Here is a 21,703-nt window from a genome sequence, read left to right on the forward strand (position 1 = left end):
CTAACTTGGAAATACTGCCAGGTATGCAGCAGGTTCTTGAGGACTGTTTCGTGGACCAATGCAGCACACATCAGACAACTTTAGTAAGCCCCCAACTCCATTCTTAGCTTCAAAAGAAGCAGTCAACAACTACAAAACAGAATTCAAACTATTAACCCATACCAGGCAAGTACATCTGCATGGAAAAGCAACTAGGCATTGATTCTCTCCTTTCTTTTATTTGTAGAAAAGATGAGAAATAGCACTACAGGCAAATGTTGACCAAGTATTTTTTTTTAATTAAATATAAGAAGTTTTACAATTAACAACTTAGGCTGCAATTAGGAGGGCATGTTAAACCAGTGGTGGGAGGGCTAGGCCCTTCCCAGCACCCTCTTCTACTCTTTTTGGTAATTTGGGGAAAAGAAGATTCAGAAATGTGCCAACAGGGACAGCTGGATGAAGAAAACGAGGATGCCCCTCAGATCTGAACTCCATAAAACAGTCAGCCTAAGAGCTCCAGTGAGCTCCCCCACAGGCCAGATGGTTTTAAAGCCCAGAGACCGAACTTTGGAAGGATAAATATTCTCAAGCATTGTCTAGGAGAGTTTACACGAATCAAAACGGTGCCAAGGAGCACAGGGAATTTAACAGCACTGAATGAATATCCAAAGTCTGAATTGTCCCCACACCTCAGTCCCATTTAATTTGCTAGGATGGATGTGAATGTTTCCCAGCTGAAACTGGACGCTGGTGCTTGGCTCCTCAGAATGGGGAAGAAAGCCCTGGCAGTGTGAGACAGTGTCAGCAGCCCCACAGAATACTAATAAGCCCCATAGAAAACTGTGTCTTTGGGCACAGAGTTATCTGGGCYGAGCCAGGGCTGCAGGGTCCATGGAGTCTCAGGGGGAGGTGGGAAATAATAATAATAAAAAAAAAGCCAAGTATCTTGTAGGGGACCTCCAGACAATTCAAGGAAAGATGTGTGTCTCCAGAACTAACTGCACTAACAAATGAGTTCTTGGGTATGGCTGTAAGCAGGGCAGGAGGAAGCCAGTTTAGAGTTGGAATAGAGGGATGATCAAAATGGAAAAAAAAAAAAAAGAGTTCTCTTGCACCTGGGAAATATAAATCTCAACAAAGCTCTCTTCTTCACAGAAAGGAAGAAGGAAAGAAGAGAAGCAAAATGGCTAATTGAAGGGGAAAAAAAAAAAAGAAAAAAAAAACAGAGAACACTTTGTTATCTCTGCAACTCCCTAAAAACTGGGATAGTTCAATCCGACCTAATATCGAGAACTTGTGCTTTCACATCTGCATGAAAAAGGTTATTTGAGTGGCTGGTTGATGAGAAGTTAGGACTTCCCCTATCATCTCCGAGAAAAGCCTTGCAGATCTTCCTGTTACCTAAGCAGGAAAGAGGAGTCTCCTGTCTCTTCTTCTGAAAGTATTTACTTAAAGTCTGTTGAGATGTGYTAATTAAGTATATAAAGAAACAAATGTATATTCAGCGCTAGAATCCTAAAGCTTTTCTCTATTATAACTGCTCACCTTAAAACCAAAAAAAACCACTGAATTTTCACTAGTTTTCTATTTCAGTGTTTTCTAAAGTGAGAACCCATGACAGCATTTGAACTGTGTTCTGTGTTGTGCCCCAGCCACGAGCTGCCGGTCGAACTCCCACGGCTGGCGAGGGCAGCCCTGCAAACACGGCCCCTAGTTTTCTAATCACCCCAAGTTGTAGGAAAACGGATCTGTAAGTCAGTGAGGGGAGAAACTGAGATAAAGAGAGCGAGGAGAATGAATTAAACACAGAATTCCCAGGATGCCACGTTTAGTCACTCTTCCAAGGATTAACTCACTTTGGAAAGAAATAATACTTGCCTGCATGGCAGAGGAAGAGCCTGGTGGTTACTGCCCTTCTGCAGAACAAGCCACAGGAGTCCTGCAGGAAAGGAGCACAGCTCATCTCCTGAGCTGACCCGATAGGAACCCAAATGCCTCCRGAGATGAACTCTGCAGGATTGCAGTGACTGTACTGTAATCACTGAGTTACTGCGCTGCCGAGTCTTACTTCAGACCTCTAAGTCTACCAAGAGGCACAAAGCTTGGCCCCAAGATTAAGTTGCAAGTAAAATGCTACATACTTGTGTCGAATTCAGTATGTGAAAACATAAGGCCAAGGAATAATTGTGCTGGAAATTTTCCCTAGGAAGCAAAGAATCAGACTGCAGGGCAATGTTGTCGACACAGATTAGGATTTATCTTGCAGAGCACTTGGTTACAACCAAGGAGAAGAGCCCTGCTGTTTTAGGCATAACGGGCAATGCTTCTAAACCCGGACTACTACAGCCCTGAGCAGGCAGAGAGGCACGAGACTCTGTCAACTCAGAGAAGAGAGAGGGTCGTCTACAGATGTTACTGCTCTCCTCTGACTACAGGGAAAGTTTATGAGAAGAATATCCTTTTGCTCCTTTCTAAAGTGGTAAACAAATAGAGTTCTATCTCCCTTTCTTTTTTTTTTTATTTTTAATTGAATTTAGTATCAAATCTGGGATCTCCCTTCTAGTCCCAAAGTACTTACAATGTGAGTAAAACTAGATCTGTATGTTATTGAACTTTTTTTGCTTTCTGCCTGTTAAACTTGACGTGAGGAAACATCAACTGTGTGCACCTCACTGCTTAATACAACGAGGTGAATGTTATATAATCTCCATATCTGATCAGCTGTTGTTAGGCTGCCAACAAGTGTAACAGTCATACTGCTTTTGGTTGAGATTTTTGCACTCCAGATACTTATGCTKAAGAAGGATGGACACAAGACATTCACTGAAAACTCACCTTGCCTTTCCGTCCAATAGCTGGGGTCTCTAATACATTCCTATTTCTCACCATTTCCCCTCCTATATAARCGATCAGTTCCTTTTAGCACTGAATTCTACATGATACAAAAAGAAACACAAATCAAAAGAATATACCTATGCATTCCATTCAGGTCAGTGTAATGTTCAAAATTAAACATGTTGTCATTGCCAGTTTTCCCATTCTGTAAGAATGGGAATAATAAGAATGCTGCCAGTTCTCCTCCTTACCTCCTGCTCTGTCTTCCTGGTGCCTTACCACAGAGGACTTTCATTTGACCTACAATGAAACTCGAGTGACCGRTTGTTACACAGATATTCAACTACGTATCACGGCATAAACACATGCATGATTTTCACAATATCTGTAACGTTCCTGTTTCTTGTTAAGGAAAGAGACAGAAGACGCAGGTGGCTCTCCTAAACATGAACTCCCGTCTCCAGTGTGAGACAAACTGTTCACTGCAGTTCCAGGCAGCAAATTTAGTAAATACAATAGCTGGAAAATGGATTAAATATAAAACAGACATGACACCTCCCTCTTGCATCTAGGCAAGGGTTTATCCCTATGCACATACCTTCTTTGTGAATGTATATTCTGCATTGTTATGTTAGAGTTCCTATTTAGAAAACCAGAGAAGACCAGTATTGTTATACAGAAATATCAGAGGGCTTGAAACAATCAGCTATGGTGTTTTTCTAAGCTGCACACTTCAGTGTTAAATGTGAATGACACAGACATAGCCATAAATGAGATGTCTGCTTGGTAAATAAAATGCAAGTTCCAGTCTAGCTGTTGTTGAAGTCAGTGGATAGTCTTCCATTCAGTTCAGAGAAACAGAATTAAAGCCACTATGCTTGTCTATGTTCCCATTTCTACCATATTCCTGTGAGAACAAGACCTTATAATCATATTTAGACAAGTATCTCTCCCCTATACCATTTGAAATTTGACTAAACCAATTTAACTTTCTCATCTGAAGAATGAATGAAAAAAGCTACACTATAAAGTCACAGTGATCCAACAAATGAGAAATAAAAATTCATATACAAGAAATCACAGTATTGTTTGAAAACGATGACCGCAATAATTATTTGCGAAGTCTAGTAGAGCACTGTCTTATTTCTAGTACAGAGGATTTAATTCTCACACTAGTTCCCACAGAAGTAAAACAATGGAAATGAAAGAAAATTGCTTGAAATCTTTTCAAGTTTCTGTGAGGGAGGAACTCTTGTCACGGAACTGAGCACAGTTCTAATCTAGCAATTACATTTCTAAAGAGAGAAATGCTGCTGGTCTCCAAGTCAGCTTGAATATGAGACTGCCTAACCAATATCTCTAAGAGTCTGCCTCAGTGCAGTACTGCCTCTGAAAGAAAAGCCAAGGTAGAAAAGGAACAGCAACTTACAAATTATCTATTAAACTTATTTGACTTACAGAGTTTAAAATTCAAGAAAGGCAGAAAACTTCATTTCTCTGGAAAAAAAAAAAAAAGCTCTATTATTTTGTAGTTTTTACTCTCATTGCAGATACACATACATATTTTACCTTGATTCTACACTTTGCATTCTTAAAACCAGGACCAATATTCGCAAAAGCATACACCTGGAGTAAGCCAAGCTCATGATTTAAGAGTCTAAATGCCTTGAAAATCTTGGCTCACACTGTTAGGACCCATTTAAATATCGTTCAGCCTCCCAATTTCCCTTTCTTCCTTTTTAATTACATAAGTGGTTAAGTCGACTGTACCTAAACTTTTAAGCCAAAAGAGAAGAATAAAATAATGGTCACTAGATTAAGGTACACAAAGTTCTATTGCTATTTTTCTTCCAATGCCAGAGGATTAGTTATTTATACATTCTCAAATTCCAGAGAGATCTGTAAACGAATCATTTTGGTATCAACTATCAGTAAAGTCCCAAACTAGAGCTAGTTATTTTCAGGACTAGGAACAAAAAATTCTCAGGCAGCTGCTCAGCTCCTTCATCTTGAGTCAGACAAACAGATCTGTTCCTCCTCTCCTGCCTTCTAGTTTCTACAAAGCTAATGCAAAAACTGACAAACTTACTGAATTCCCGGAATTGTTCAGCATTTAGACAGTGTAGCTATTTAGTGGTCTGGTGATCTATTTTGCCATCTGAATCTCTGAATGCCTTCGTTTTCTCCCGTCCTTTGCTGCTCCTATAAATAGACCTTTTGTCTACCAGCTAGCAGTAGATACACCATGTGATGCTGATGTCTAGTTTATCACAACCTCCTCTTTTGCAGTGACCTCACAGCATTCACAGCCTTTGTTTTCACATGAGATAGGCTGCCGTAAAATCACTCCAGGAAAGTRTTTATTTGTCCATTATAATTTGTTTAGAAATGAAAATAATTATCTGTGTGGAGCACTTTTAAAGGGCTTCAGTTACCAAAGACTTGGAATTATCTGCTATTTTAGGGGGAGTCTAAGTAAAATTTATTAATGTTTACACAGTATAGAAATTGGGATAACTTGATGAATGTTTAATCAAATAACACACATTCAACCTTGTAATGCTTCTAACGTATCTGGGAGAAAGTGCCTCAGGATTTTCCAGATATGAATGTGACCAGCATCACGGAGATAGCCCCTGTACAAACCACCTTTATGCACTTCTACAGTCTTTGCTGACTCTCCCTGACTCTTTGTCTTTATTCCCTTTCTCCCTGTCCATTCCTCCCAAAGCAGCATCAGTTAAAGAATGTTGCTTCTGTCCTTCATGCACCACCCACACACGGTTTTGAGAGCTCTAGTCCTTRACAGCTCCTCAGGAGGCGACTTCGGAAGCTCTGTTCATCATTCAACTTTATATTTTAAGTGAGGGAAGAAGATGCTGGGGGTTAAGCCAATTGACTGGCTGGGAGGTACTACAGCTTTGGCTCTTACTCTGAAAGATAAGGGAAGTACCACTCATCTCTCTCTGCTGCAACCAGCAGGGTGAGGGATCTGTTTCCAGGAATGGCAAGGGACAATGGCAGCTGCTGGGGTGAAACAAGAGAAAATGCACTATAGGCTACATCAAAGAGGTGCATTTGGCGCCTAATGTCTGGGAAAAACATTCGGTAAGCACGGGAAAAAGGAGGAAGAAATGCATGGAYCTACAGTGACATGAATCTTTGTCACAGTTGTGGCACAGTAGCCACCTGAGACTCACTCTTAGACTTAAAGTTTATAGGTGYGGGTTTTAAGACTACAATTACAAATTTAAAACTGTCTAGAAACCCAGAAATAACACCTATTAATGTCGAAGTTGGCTTTTAAAACTTAGATTGAAGAAGTCAATCTGTTTTGAATGAAATGACGTCACCATTCATCAAATGTCTTTCCCCTTCCTTATTTCCATCCTCCCATTACAGTTGAATACATTAACTACATGGCATGTAACAGGCTATAGCATCTTCATTGCTTCCATGCTGTCTGACTTACAGCATTCTACACCATCTTCAAAATTATCTTTTACATTTTAACCCACATTAGATTAAAAAGAAATAAATCACTGTGGAATTAAATATTATTAAAACAGCCACTATCATCACTTCTTTCTGTGATTCTCTCACAACCTGAACTTCTGTCAATATCAGCTTTTATTAACAATATATACTACATCGCATATATATATACATCTTTCTTTCTCTTCTCTATTCTGTTCTTTCTGTTCTTTAGTTAATTTGTTACAAGTAGGAATGCTCTTCTATTTACTTGCTTGGCTTTGTTTCCTCGGCATTGACAAGTTTCCATCTTCAGCTCACGGCCACAATCACAGAGTAAATGGGATCTGGCATTCTTACCGAAGGGCTCCTGACTCTGCTCCAGGACTCTTACCTTTGCATTGTTCCTGGAGTAGAAAGCACATCAGTTTGACACTGAGCTTTCTAAATGGACATATTTTAACCCCTTTTTTTTTCTGGGACATGTTGTAAGTACCATTGAACATACTTTGAGGATGTGGCCAATGGTACTTAAAATATCTGCRTATCACCCTTTTTTATCACTGAAGATTGCATAACCGTACTGAGACTGCCAACGTAACACTAGCACCCTCCAGATAGATGGARAAATTAAGAAAAGAAGAAACAAGTAACTAGAGCTTTGGGTGCTGYGGAGGAGGTTAAACTATCCCCCAGACTGCCCCATCTGCTAGCAGATGTTGCCTGAATCTGGCTAAAGCTTTGGAAGGAAAGGCTATCAGGCTCCTGCAGCTTTCCCTGCATTTGGTAACTTCAACTCATCAGCCAGAGCACTCCAGCACTAATGGGAACAATCCATTGAGCGCCTGACTTCAAGTCAATATTGTTCTTCCTGTTCTGGCTCAGATCAGTTAGACAAGAAGCTAGGTGACCTCATACACATTAAATGGAGTATTTAAGCCTGGCTCCACACAAAACTGTGCAAAATGTCACCAGAGTTTTACATAAGTCTTGCCTATATACTCAAGATAYCAGCCCTCCAGTTCTGGCTGTACAGTGCTGCATGCAGCCCCACTGCCACAAAAGGACAGATCCTGATCAAGTTTCTCATTTGCAACAGGCCAGGCAGTTTTGGTACTCTGACAAACTATACCAGCCACTTTGCAATTCCCTTCCCGGTATTCATTGGACAACTTTTCATTTACTCTACTGGGACGGTCAAAATCTTTATCTACATTTGTATTCCTTCTCACCGATATATACATTAGAAACACTGAAACTATTCCAAGACTAAATCCTAGCACGGGAAGTAGAAAATAGTTTCATTCTGCTTTACGGACCACTTGCTAGCTCACTCCTAAACTTCTACCAATTCACACAACTACTGTGCATCCCTTTTATGAATATTTCCAATTATTTCTGGTAACAGATGCAAACATATCCAAGTGGCTGAATATGTGAGCGTGACCTCCACGGAGCACAGTTTTATCGTACATCAATCCTCGTTCAGTCTGGCAAACGTTGAGCCACTGACACTTTGGATTCCCTGCTAGTAACTGAGGAAAACAAGTTGATGCTGGTTTCATCTGCAAGCTAACTGAATGACTCATTGTTCACTTCGAGCCTTTTCCTACAGCATTCTGTCAACTAGAAGCTGGTGGTCCAATCTTCTTTATTTTACCAAGTTTTTAAACTTACATCTTCCCTACCTCTGACAGACTGATGTCATTTTGCACGAATTAAGGCAAAACATTATTATTGCCTTATCCTGATATTGAGGGGTTACTGCAGAAGAAAATCTTTTGGGTTAACGGGATATGAACTGACATAATTTAGTTCCATAGCAGTATTCAGGAAAGTGGGGGTGAAAAATACCTCTGATTTTGACTGAATACAAGTCCAGGCCACCTTTAATTTTAACCAGTCTTTCAGGGTTCAAGTCTACTCAGTGAGGCACATCACTGACAACACAGGCCTGATTTCAATTATGCAATTAGGACTGATTAAGAGATAAATGACCTTACCAAATACTTTGTCGTTGGTGCATTTTCTTTATCAAAGATACCATCTGTGATTTGACTAAATGCTTTTCCTCCTCCAAGAGATGTTTTGCACAGCAAGCATTATTAAACAGTAATTTTTTCACATAAGATAGTCCAACTTAATAAGTTACTTCGACCTACATGATGGACAAAATCAAAAATGCACTGGGAGAGGGGAGGAGGGACAGAGAGAGGGAAAGCAACTGTTTCTTAACCAGGAAACAATGATTATAATAAATAAAAGGAAACAAACTAGTAGGGTAATTTTCTTTTTCTTTTCTTTTTTTTTTTTTTTTTAAGCATTATTTGAGCTAATGTATGTATTAATATAATCAACAAGTTAGTATTAAAACAAACTAAAGAGGTTTAGGTAGAATCCCCTGTAGAGAAACGGACTTTCCCCCCTGTATTCCTGATCCACAAGTGAGACACATGAGGGGAACCACTGCAGCAAATAAGATTTTTTTACTACTCCTCTCTGCAGAGGAGCAGGAAAAACTCTCCAGTGCTGAGGAACGCAAAGCGTCCCGGTGTTTTGTCACTGTTACCCTTTCTACACCCTCACAAAATGTGAAATGATGTTAAATTAAATGACTGAGTTCTTGATTAAGTGTGATTCATATAGAAGCATAATCAGAATATTTAAGAGGCCTGACATCGATGTCTGCAGTCTGTTCTTTTTATAATTTCCAAGGCAAAGTGGACATGACTTAAAGAGAACTCAGCATGAACAGGGACTTTAAGGATTAGACCTAATATAATAATATAGTATCCTATAATGCATACAATGCATACTTTTTTTTTTTTATTACAAAGGGTCTCAGAGTGTTTGTATGCATGTAATTCAGAAATCCACCACCAGGCTGGAAATTTTCTGGAGACATATTATTTCATTAGAAAATACCAGTTCATTCGGAAGGGTTTTCATGTACCAGATGAAATTTTTGGTTAGAGAGAACAACTCCCCAGACTAGTCAGTAGCTCAGTCATTGGGGAACTCATCTGTGCTGTGGGAGACTTGGCTTCAAAATCCTCCATATTCTGCCTGGGATTCTTTTCTGTTCATGCTATTATACTTTGCTTAGTTAATTACATGTTCATTGGGCTGCAGAAAWGTATTTTTAGAGTCTGCTGATTTGGATACTTGTCTAGGAAGCAGAAGACCCAAGTGAAAATTCCCAAGTGAAACTATTCTGTCCAATTGATTCGAAAGACTTCAAGCTGGCTTAACACCTGGGTGAATACACTGCCCAGTAAGCTACTGTGGGATTGATCCTATTTTTTTTTTCTTTTTTACTCTTACATCACACATTTTCCAGAAATTCCCTTTTACAGGGATGTGTATAGAATCAAATGGGGAAAAAAAAAAAAAAAGGAAATAAAAAAAAAAAAAAGAAACTTATTCTGAACAGAACTCTCCTGAGAGCTTCTGTGCCACCTGGAGTACAATGTAGCACCTTGAATCACAGAATCATAGAATCACAGAATGCCCAAGGTTGGAAGGGACCTCAGAGRTCATCKAGTCCAACCCCCCCTGCACACGCAGGGTCACCCAGAGCACGKGGCACAGGGCTGCATCCAWGCRGGTTTTAAAGATCTCCAAAGGAGGAGACTCCACAACCTCTCTGGGCAGCCTGTTCAGGGCTCTGTCACCCTCACTGTCAAGAAATGTTTCCTTAAGTTCCTGGGGAACTTCCGATGCTTCCATTTGTGGCCGTTTCCTCTAGTCCTGTCGCTGGCCACCACTGAAAAGAGGCCGCCCCCCTCCTCCTCACTGCCTCCCTTGAGGTATTTACAGACACTGATCAGGTCCCCCCTCAGCCTCCTCTTCTTSAACAGCAGCTAAGTGCCTGACTTCAGTGGCTGACTTCAAGACAGGAATCATATGACTGGACTCCAGAGGCCAGTAGCTTCAATATGTCATGGTTGGGTCTACCAGGCTTCCACATGGAACAACATGCCCATCTTTTTCATTCAACTTCTTCCTAGAAGATGTTATGCCCCTTTGTTCCTCTTCAGGAACRTGGCCAGCAATTCCCCACTTTCCTTATTCCTTCACATGCTCAATTTGAAAAACATACAACCAAACAAACAAAACCCGAACAGAGATCTTGGGGATGCTCTGTCCCTCAGAGCATGGCCAAAGTCAAAACACCTTCTTTCCAATACATGTCCCTTAGCTTTAAACTCCATCTTGGTGCATCTCTGAATACATGACTGTCAGTGTTGGTATTCCAGGTTGCCAGCAAATGTAGGAGAAGCCTTACTGTATTTTTTAAAAGATTTTTACTTGGTTTATGTTTTCAAGCTAATCTTTTAAGATCAGGAGACAATAATCATAATATACAGGTATTTCTAATTGAAATAGAGACGCATGTATTCATCATGGGAATCTAGGAGCTGGCAGTTCAAGCACTATTATTAGTACTTTATTTCGTCTTCTTATATAATGAAAAGTCAGTTTTGTTCTTTTGTTTCTTTAAAAATGAAAACGTGGACTGGGAAATGAATTGAAAAATCAGGTATGTTAAGGTGACTGCAGTCTAGGAGTCAAATATAAAAAATATATATTTATACATATATATATATATAAAAGTCTATTTTTTTTCTAGCAGCTTGTGTTTTTTGAGTTCTGCACAGGTGTATATACCTAAAACCACTTTAATTATTACCATTCAACTAACACATATACACATAGTCTCAACTCTAAGCCTTATTTTTAATTATAAAAATTCTCATATTTTTCAAAACATGAAGTTCTCTCTGGTGGTGTTTTTTATCCCTATGTATTTCTTCCATTTTTATTGCTACTGTATTGTAATAAAACCACCTATTAACCACATTCCATGAATGTAGTTAGAGCTTGAACTGAGAGAAGTAATGGATTCATTTTCTTCTTCTTTAATGCTATCTTAAAAAAAAAAAAAAGAAAAAAAAAAAAGCAGAAATGGAAAATTCACCATGAAATAGTACTTGCCTGTAAAGGAGAAATTTCTGTTGTATAAGGCTCTAGTCTTGAGAGAACCTAAAAGGCAAGTACTTTATCCACATACTTTATTCACATCACTTACTGTACCAGCAGAAAGTTTGTTTCAAGATAAAAACCTCTGTAATGTGTGTTAAAGGTGAACAAGTAAATATTCTTCATGGTCTGAATACTGGATGGGACAACTTTGGCTTGGTTCTACTCCTGTCTGCTGCTATCTTGCTGACTGATCTTGCTTCAGTTGTTTCATATCCATGTTGTATGGAAATGAAATTCTACACCTACAATTCTCCTAAATTTTTCAAGACAAAAAAATGTATTAAGACTTGAAACTGGATGGGATTCTTCTGGAAAAGGCAACTATACACAGTGCCTAGTCTTCAGACGACCAGAATACTAACAATTCTGAAAGAAAACTTCACTAGCTAAACAGGTAAAAATCTGTATTTAAAAAGAATTCCATCAAAAACAAGGGGAAAAAATGTCCTCAGAAAGATATGAGATCTATTTAAATCCGCCACCTTAAAGAACAACCAACCAAACTATTTTCCATTAAGTCAGAGAAGTTTTGAAAGAAACAACTGAACTTAAATCAGCTCCTTCTGTCAAAGACATTGTTCTCATATGTGGTTTTAAGAACATTGGATGACAGCAAGTTAACCTTAATTGTTCCTTGTTTAGCTTGCACCATTCAAATAAATAACACATCTGGTTTTCTAGCTATAACATCTTTATATGTTTTCCCCCCTGCACTGGGAGGAAGAAGGGTATTTGTCTACTAATTTGGCTCTCCGCACTTGGGAAATGTTATTCATCACATAGAACATGGATGCAATTAAATAACCATATTGAGATGGGCTGTTCTGTTTCTTAAAGGACAAAGTTAACTTGAGTTGACTTTGTCATTACCAAAGTGGAAGRGTTCCTTCATGCAAGTTCAGTGGCAACGCTGGGCCTGGTACTGCACACACCACCAAGAGACATTTGCTCTAAGGCAAATGAGAGGATCCAGAAGGTGGAAAGACTGACAAGGACTTTAGGAAACAGCACTTATGGGGACTTATGAGTCAAACTGACTGAACTGGCCATTTTTATTCAAAGAAGAAAAGGCGGAGGAGGAGATACTGCATCAGCCCTGGATACATTTCAAGATGGTTATTAAGGCAGTGGGTGATTGCCCACTTTTTGCCATGTCCACAGGCACGATGTAAGGAGATCCATTTACAAAAAGTTGAAGTTTGGTTGGTTAGATATTATGGAGAGTTTGTTAACCATTGAAGAAAAAATTCACTTCAGCAGGTTACCTAATAAAACCGTAGAATTTTCATTCCCAGAATTAAAAAACAAAACAACAGTATAGACAGGCCCCACTGAGGTATTTTTGATGCTTGTTTAATCCCTAATCAAAGGAAAAAGCAGGAAGAGTCAGGATGATCAGTACATCTGCTAATGTTTCTACATATTTTACTTCATTTTTGTCTTCCCAATGAACTTTTTTTACAGTTCACAAATTTAAAAATATCAACTGTGCCAAATGAAATTTTCCTCTTAGAGAAGTAACACACATAGGAACATTTTAGGAGCTTAGGAGCTTTTTTTTTTTCTTTCAGAAGTATATTAAATTGTCCACAAACAAAAATAAACATATAAATGGGCCCTTGAAGATATCCAACAATTTCAGACCTCTGGCAGAATGAAGTAGACTCTTTAGATTTATTGTGAAGTTAAAACTGAGATCTCATAGAGAAGCTTTGCTCCAGTTCATATGTGCAATCTTTGGGGGCTTTTGGTACTATTTAAAAATTAGTGCTTTTTTTCCCTCTCATTCAGCTGGATTGTTCTTATTCAAACACTTTTCTTAAATTTTCTGCCTAGTGAAATAGCTTTTATTTTGATGTACTCCTGGGATATCAAGGCATTAGCTCCAATAAAATGATTTTTCTACAAAAAAAAGAAGTTTTCTGGTTGTAACAGAAACAAAAGGCAAACTGAGCACAAACTCCACAAAGTAGCCCAGGCCCCAATCACTCAGTCACTGCCCTGTGTCCCTGTTCACCTCACGACAAGCTGATTGCCTCTGGTACAACTCTCAAGTCAATGCTTTCAGGAAAAATGTCAGGGACTGATTACCTCAAGGACTTCATTTTAAGCAACCTGGAGCATTATTGCTGTGGAGGACATTGGAAAACCTTTTTAAGGCTGGATTTCCTAGGAATAGCGACCAGTGAACACACATCCTGCCGACAAATGTCCAGTTAAGAGAAGAGGCAAAAATTAAGCCTAAATAACTCTGCTTCAGAGATACTTAACGAGAAAACTGTCTCTTTAAATATATACTCCCCTAGCATTGCAGAAAACAACAACGGGGATATGGCTGATAGAGCAAATCARAGCGATGAGTATTGAGAGGTATGTGAAGGAGGAGGAGAAAGGCTCTGAAATAGGTTTACCAGTGAATCCAGTGTTGAGCAGCCAGAAAAACAGGTACTGAACGACAAGAGATAAAGGAGGATCTGCTGSTGCAAACTCACTATGTTTTTCTCTCTCTTACCTTGCCTATATTTCTGAAGAGTTCCATTGCATCTCCAAAATCCCTGYGCTTTGGGACACCTAAATTAGCTCTGTAACGTTTTATGGCCTAGAGTCATTGATATCTGCTCTCAACTTTAATTCTCTTGTAATGCAGATTTTGCCAAGAATATATGCCAGCACATTAGAAAACAGTTATACAAATCACCGGAGGGGAAATTACTTCTTAAAACGCGGTGCTTGGCCTGAGGTAATCACAAGGTGTTGTGGCTGTCATGGCTACAGACTATTAAAGATTCAGCACCAGAGCAACTGCTTTCCTTCTTGGAGAGATCCCAAGAAGGAAAGAGCTTTTCTTGGTATTGGGCAAGAGCTTTTCTATCTAGAAAACTCCTTTGCTGGGTAATGCAGAGTACGGCAAGCCTCCCTGAATCAATGGGCGCGAGTCAGAGTGGTACCGTGGCCAAACAGGGGTGCAAAATCCTCCCGACCTTCACCTGGGATTTTCCATGGTCACTGCCCTCCTCCCGCCCCGGGGGCAGGCAGGGCAGTGGGGGCCGCTGGGCTGTGCGATGCTGGACGGCTGCTCAGCGTTACCGTGGCTTCATGGGGAAAGGAGCCGGGTGCTTGGCTCTGGCTAGATACGTAAGTGACACCTGCAGCTTTCAAAAGACCCTGCCAATCCATTCCTCAAGTCTTCTTGGGACCTGCTGAGCACAAGGTAGCACAAAAGTAATTCTTTACTAACACTGTGTATGCTATGTCCTTACCACATCCTTGTCCCAAGCTTGAAATAAGCACAGGAATAGTGTACAGAGTGGCACGTTCACTTGAAAGGTTTGGAAAAGTCATTCTCACAGCCCTGTGGAACACTGTGATCTTCCAGCGTCAACTTTGCTTACTTGCAAAGAATCCAGATTAGAAAGAATCTGGATTAGAATCCAGAAAGCGATTAGCCTTTTCTTAACTTTTTTTTTAAAATAACTTAGCAAAGTTAAGAAAAGGCTAATCGCTTTCTGGATTCTAATTTTCCACAAGTAAGCATCTACCTCAAACATACGGCAAAACTAAATACTAGAAAAAAATGCCAGATCAAAAGTGTTATTGAAACATTTCAAACTTACAGCTCTTTGATCMTATTCTGCCAGTATTCTGCAGTAGAGAGTGAACAATAACATATATATATATGTTCAGAAGCTAATAAAAGTTATGCAAACCAGGAATACTGTGGAAAAAACATGGATCATGAATCAGTTGATTTCAGTACTTAGTTCCACTCTGATGAACTTAATGGCATTAGTGTGTATTTAACCCGTAGCAGTGTAGAGCAGGAAGCAGCTTACTCCCTAGGATGGCCATGGACTGTCCATAGCATTATTTAAAAGCAAACAGACTTCACAAAGTTGCTGATATTTTGTCTTTTATATTACTATCTCTGTGGAAAATTAAACGTGAAAAAAAATCTGAACTCATGCTTCCATAAGGACACACTACGCTTGCTTCTTTTCCATGTTCAGGTAAATGGATATCTTAATATCAGAGAGAGAGAGAGGGCCTGCAACAAGAAATGATCCGGTTCAATTTTAGTCATGGAGCTGTCCGAGGAGAAAGGAGACTCCTTAACAATGCGTTAACCGGCGCACTAAGTTCCAGCGTGAACACGGCAATTAATCCTCACCAGAAGTGGACAGGCACACAGCACATCTTAAACCCCAGAAACCCCCCATCTCCAGGCGGCCTCTGAACTAGGGGCAGGCTTCCCTCTATCGTCCCTGCAGCCCTTAGTGCCAAGAGACACCCCCCTTTCTAGGATCTGAGTAACTTCATGGGAGTCCTTCCTCGCCCTCATTGAGGATAAAAGCCACTTGCAAAGCTGTCTCAAGCCTTCTAAGCCAAGTTCATCCTCACTACTTCGACATTTTTAAAAAACCAACATGCCTGATTCACATGCCAGCAAGCAGGCTCCTATAGATATCTATATGCTGCAAAATGAATATTTTGCAGATTTTTGTCCTTTCTCCAACTCCCCCTCTGTGCTCATGTCAGTGCTCATGTTGACTGTATACATAGAGGGTGAGGACAGGAAGAAAAGAAGCTCTAATTGTACCCTTCCTAGCTTCTAAATTGTGTTTTCCTGGGGAGAAGTTAGGGACTTTTGGCTCTATCAGATTTTTCTGGATTGCCATATTTGGAGGAAAATAAAGCATCATCATCTGAGACTCACCATCTCAGGTCATCCAGCTGAGTCACTGTACATCATTAAATACTACTTCAATAGGAATGAGGCATTAGAAGACACGACATTGTGCTGTGCCATGCAAGTTTTCCTGGCATAAGAATAGTCTTTCCATACTACCCACAAGTGATAATATCATAGTCATACAGGTTATTTCAAACCACGGCTGATAAAATCTTAACATATCATCACATTTTTCTGCACCAGAACTATACCATAAAGCCTGACTACAGAAATTATACCTATTCATGGGAAAGTCACTACCTCAAAAGGGCTATTCTTGCTCTTAGCAGTCCTTTCACCTGCTGACACAATTCTAATTTCCATTCATTTTCCGCGAGGAAAAGGCAGGAATTGCCTTTGTCTTTGAGCAGGCAAACTTCCTCAAAAAAGAAAAAAAATAACTATTTAATATTWAAAAAAAAAAATCAATTAACAATATAGCTGAACCTTCACTTGGTACTTAAATGAACCATGCAAGTAGGCAAAAGAACTTTGAAAAATGGCATGTTTCAAAATACAAGCATACAGCTTTTCACAGCACTGAAAGTCTCCACTTTTTAAAAATACTTGAGTATTTTTAAAAAATCTCTAAAGGGGGAAACAAAAGTAGCAATATCTTCCCTTGATTCTCTTGCAAAGCTGGTGATTCATTGCACTGTCTGGGAGAGGACCTTGCTCCTTTTGACACAGGAGCTGCCCGCTTGCTGGTTTTGTGTTTGGTTCCTCATCAGAACACTAGAGCTCCTACATCCCAGCATAAACTGGTCAAGCGAATGTATAAATCACCATAACAAGGTCCTGCTAGCATAGGAAAGAGGCTAGGAATAAGTTTAAAAAAACGCAGCTACCTTGAAACAGTGAATGCAGCCAAGGATTCTTCTGCACTTATTCTATAAGAGCATGGGACAAAACATGATTTTTTGGGCCCTATACCCAATTAGTCCTTGCAATCTTGAATCTCAGAGAAAGCTGAATTGGTTTTGCAATGTTGCTATTAAAGCATGAAAAGGGTGGCTGTGTGCTGAGACACCTCCGAGATTTTAGCGAGGTTTCTGATTCATGTTTAGGAATCATGGCCACAAGTATGATCCACTCGAGCAATATAAACCTGAAGTTTTTGTTTATGGCTCTGCTTATTAATTATGACAGTCCAAAGTATTAAGTTCACCTTTTCCAGAGATACAAATACTAAATACCAACAGAATGTTGAAATTTACTGCTTCCATTCAGGGACTTTTTGTGTTATGAATGGGAGAGAGGGACATTTCACTGAAATAAACACTCTCCAGACGCTGTGTTTCACTGTACTATGTCTGTGGCCCATTGTAGTCCATTATTTTCCCGTACACTCTAACTGGAAATTTCAGTCTTTCCCACTTGCTTTGCAACAACTGAAGCAATCATTTCTGGGGGTGAACAAACAAAGCTTAGAGAAAAGGGAGGCTTGTCAAGCCTTCCCAGGCTCACAGAACGGTTGAGGTTGGAAGGGACCTCTAGAGATCACCTAGACCAACCCCCTGCTCCAGCACGGGGGACACGTCGGGGGGACACGTAGGGGGGACACCCAGAGCACGGGGCACAGGGCGGYATCCAGGCGGGTCTGGAAGATCTCCAGAGAAGGAGACTCCACARCCTCYCTGGGCAGCCTGCGCCAGTGCCTGCCTTCCTGGCCATACAGTCTGTCGTGACCGCAGGAATACTTCTGTTCAGTAAGTTTTAAAGTGTTTCTAGAACAGAAAGTTCAAGATTTCTGAATGTGCATTGAGTTTATGCACCCTAATAATCTCTAATTGTGGGTCATTAATAACTGGAAGCCTTCAAACACACAAGAAAAAGCTTCTCRGAGTTCTTTAATATAAACTAATTGCAAAGAAAAAACACACATAGGCTAGGTAAGCTGTAGCAAAGGAAATAATTTATTAAAATTCATCTCCATAACCACTCAATCTACACATTAAGATTTCAACCAACTAAAACATCTTCTTCATCAAATTGCTCTCAGAAAGCCTACATATTTGGTTCACAGATTGCTTACACTGCTCTACTGTTGACACTTTTCTTTCCTGAGCAACATATGGCTAAGAACTGCTCTTCCTCCTTAATTCTTGGATTGATTTGATAACTGTGCTGGCATTATTTTTCATGAGGTGCATAGTGGGGAATCTGAAAAAAATACATGGAGTTATAACCTTAGAAGCAGGAACTGGCACAGGTCCATGTTGCCATAAAACATTACATTAAATATATAAGGTAAAGTGACTGATGCAAGATATTCTATTCACTGAGGCAAGTTCAAGCCCAGTTTGATTCCAGAGTTCAAATGCGCCATGGGAATAAGTCATCATCTGAACAAAGGAGAAGACAATATGACTGTGGACCACCTTTTGTCTTTAATATCTATTAACTGCCTTAGTATGATCAAATACTTTACCTTGGAATATCTACAGTCTTAAGGTAAGCCTAGAACAGGGCACAGGTGCCTTCTTGGCAATTTTCTGCTCAAATTTTATCCCATTCAGTAACTCTGTAAAAGGAGCACATTGCACTATTTTGCCTTCTTAAGGATCTTACACAGCATTTGATTCTCCCACGTGGTACTGGTGACTTGTTAGGAAAACTGCCTTCRGATGAGGAGACTGCAAAGTAGCAGGTGTGCTGTTTATCAGGCTGTGTCAGCATCAAAAATTGCCCAAGTCTCCTGACTCATGTCAATAGTGATTAACTGGCCAGGGAAAAGACTTGCTGGGAAATAGGTTTGCTGTTCATAAGCTCTGCAGCTACTCGTTACCAAGGCTATTAGTTACTGAAGTTACTAGATATTCAAGACACTGACAGCTACGAGCTATAGTCCAGCATGCTAAAACCCCTACTAGCAGTAATATTCAGAGATTAGATGGCTCAGAAAACAGAACCACAACCTCCAGAAAATGAAGGAAAACACAGAGGCTATGTCTATATGCATGACAGCTCACATACATAACTGCAATCCACAGGTCCCTTGACAAAATGCAGAGCACATGGCAAAACTTTTCCACAGGGGTATGCCAGCGTCGTAGTGGCAATGAAGTGTAGTTAGCACCGATGTTCATGCCATGCAAGTCAACCTGTGGAATTAGCCTGTGCTCTGCCAAAAATTCAATTTCGTCATTGAGGACATCGAGGGATGAGGACGCAATTTACAGCTCATCCCTTCTCTGTAGGCCTGCGGTGTGAATGAGATCACTGATTACATCCAGACTGGAGACACTGAGGCAGCACTGAGGCGCAGCATAAACATCTGCCGCAGGCCTGGAAAGGCCTAGGCTACATATTTCCAGGCCTGGAAAGGCCTAGGCTACATATTTCCAGGCCTGACACTGGGGTCCACTACCCAGAAGGGACTTCGTATTCAGTAGGTAAATGAGGCTGCTGCCAGGTAGCCACGTGCACATCCTTAAGCAGCAAGGTTTTACAAAGTGTTTTTTGCTGGGTTTTGACCTCTTGTGTTTTGAAATCCTGCTAAAGACTGCTAATTCTTCAATAAATAAAAGCTTCTATACAGATATTTCATTCCCTGACTTGTGTTCATTATCATTACTCCAGTTTTAGGAGCAGATGAAAGGAACCATCGAGTGAAATGACTTGTTCCCTCAAAAGTCAGAAACGATGCCAGGAACAGAACCAGATCATCTACCCTGCTGACCAGGCCTCACTGCCTCCCAGGTAGGGAAACTAAGGGAACAGAAGACCTCACTGAAGCACCAGGTTGGAACTACCAACTGGAGGTTTGCAAACAGCACAAACACATCAGAGCCAGTGGAAATACTTTCATGCCTGAATTTATTTTTATTCAAGGATGTAAAGCCAAACCATCTACATATGAGAAAATCTTGGCTTGCCTGATACACAGTGAGCCTACCACTTTATGTGACAAAGCAGTCACCAAGGAATGGGTCTCTTGCTTGCATGGAAGAAGCATCACTTGTTTTTGTGTGCATGACTTAGGGATAAAGAGTCCTCCTGTAACAACACCTCTTAAAGGACTGATGGAGAAGAGAACAATTCTACCTAACAGTAAGGCAACACAGGATGCCTACGACACATATATGAAAACACCACACATAAATGAAAATTTCTGCATGTGGTGTCTGACTATGAGCTTTGGAAAGTATTGCCAAAGTGCATAAAGTGGCCTGAAAAGAAGAAGGAAAAAGCAGAAAGAGAGCACCACGGCCTGAGATGCAGAAGAGRACTGAGGAAGGAGGAGAGCGCTGTTCAAGGGCAGTCAGAGGCAGAAAAGTTGAGGCATCTTCAAAACTTGTCATCTAGTCTGGTTCTGCTCCGCACACGAAAAGCTCAGAATAGCAACAAGGTCTAAATTCAAGCCAAAAAAAGCTCACCTTCCTGCGAAACTGTAACTCGCCTGCACAGTTTTATATGTTTTGGTATTTTTGGTAACTAGCCATAATTAGCAATTTGCAGAATTCATCGAAATTTAGAAAGCAAGAAGCAACAACTTTCTTGGTGCAGCTCTTATTAGTTTTTGCACCACAACTGCCTGGAAGGAAAAAGAAAAAAGGAAAGAAAAAGGGAAAATGAGGTAATACAAAAAGTAAAATGATGGAATAGAAACTGAGCTCCGCGGGCTTGCTATGTGAGAGAGACACAAGTCCAACTTGGTGCAGAATACAAATCAGATAGCAATGTTATTCCCTGCCATCTAGAGCACATCGACACATGCTATCAGGACACTGATTTTTTTTTTTCTATTTGTATTACCCATCACATAAATGTTGTTTTACAGAGTTATTAGACAAATGCAAGTAGGCAAAATGGCAGAACCAACATTTTAAGGGTGCCTATTCCATTTCAGAGATGCTTAGAACAACAAGCCTCAAAGTTCACTTGAATTTATCATTTGGTCCATCACACAGCCTATGTGAGACTATCGTTATCCCGGCCCTGGGGACATGTAGCAAACAGCGCCCTAAGTTTCCTATCCATAGGAGCAGGATGATGCATTTTAGCAGCTGCTCCTCACCTCTCCCCCACTTTCTTTTTTCTCTTTTACTATAATAGCTGCTGTTTGAAATCACAAAGGTGGCCATGCTGAACTGTAACGCAGGGAAAAGGCCAGGGCAGGATGTATCTTTCCTCCATGGCACACATGCAGCCACGAGCACGGGTGCAGAACCGCGATGCCACCAGCATTTCACCCAGGGTATTTTCAGTGCTGGCGCTTGAGCTCCTTGAGACATCTACCATTTAAGTAGCTGAGTGCTGTGATCACACTAAAAAATTAAGGTCCTGCAACTGTATTCATTCAGGAATAAGGACCTGACAGCAGAGGCTCAACTTCTTATTTGGCCCTTAGGCCCAATTATAATTATTCGGCCCTTAGGCCCGCCTTTAAAATATTACACCCTCACTTTTCATTCTCAGATTAATCCTTTATGATATAAAGGAAGTCTTTTTTTTTTCTAATAGGAATTTAACAGTTTTCCTAAACTTTGCCTTCTAGAAAACTGCTTTACTTCTTGCATCACAAAATATACTTTATTGGATTTCCAAGTGACATTATATGAGATGTAGAATCAGCCCTGTTCTGTTCCCCGCCCCCCCTTTGGTCTAGATGTCTAAATATTGAGAAAATGAAAA

The sequence above is a fragment of the Nothoprocta perdicaria genome, unplaced genomic scaffold (genome assembly GCF_003342845.1).
Source record: "Nothoprocta perdicaria isolate Ctin4 unplaced genomic scaffold, notPer1 scaffold_68, whole genome shotgun sequence".
Classification (NCBI taxonomy): Eukaryota; Metazoa; Chordata; class Aves; order Tinamiformes; family Tinamidae; genus Nothoprocta; species Nothoprocta perdicaria.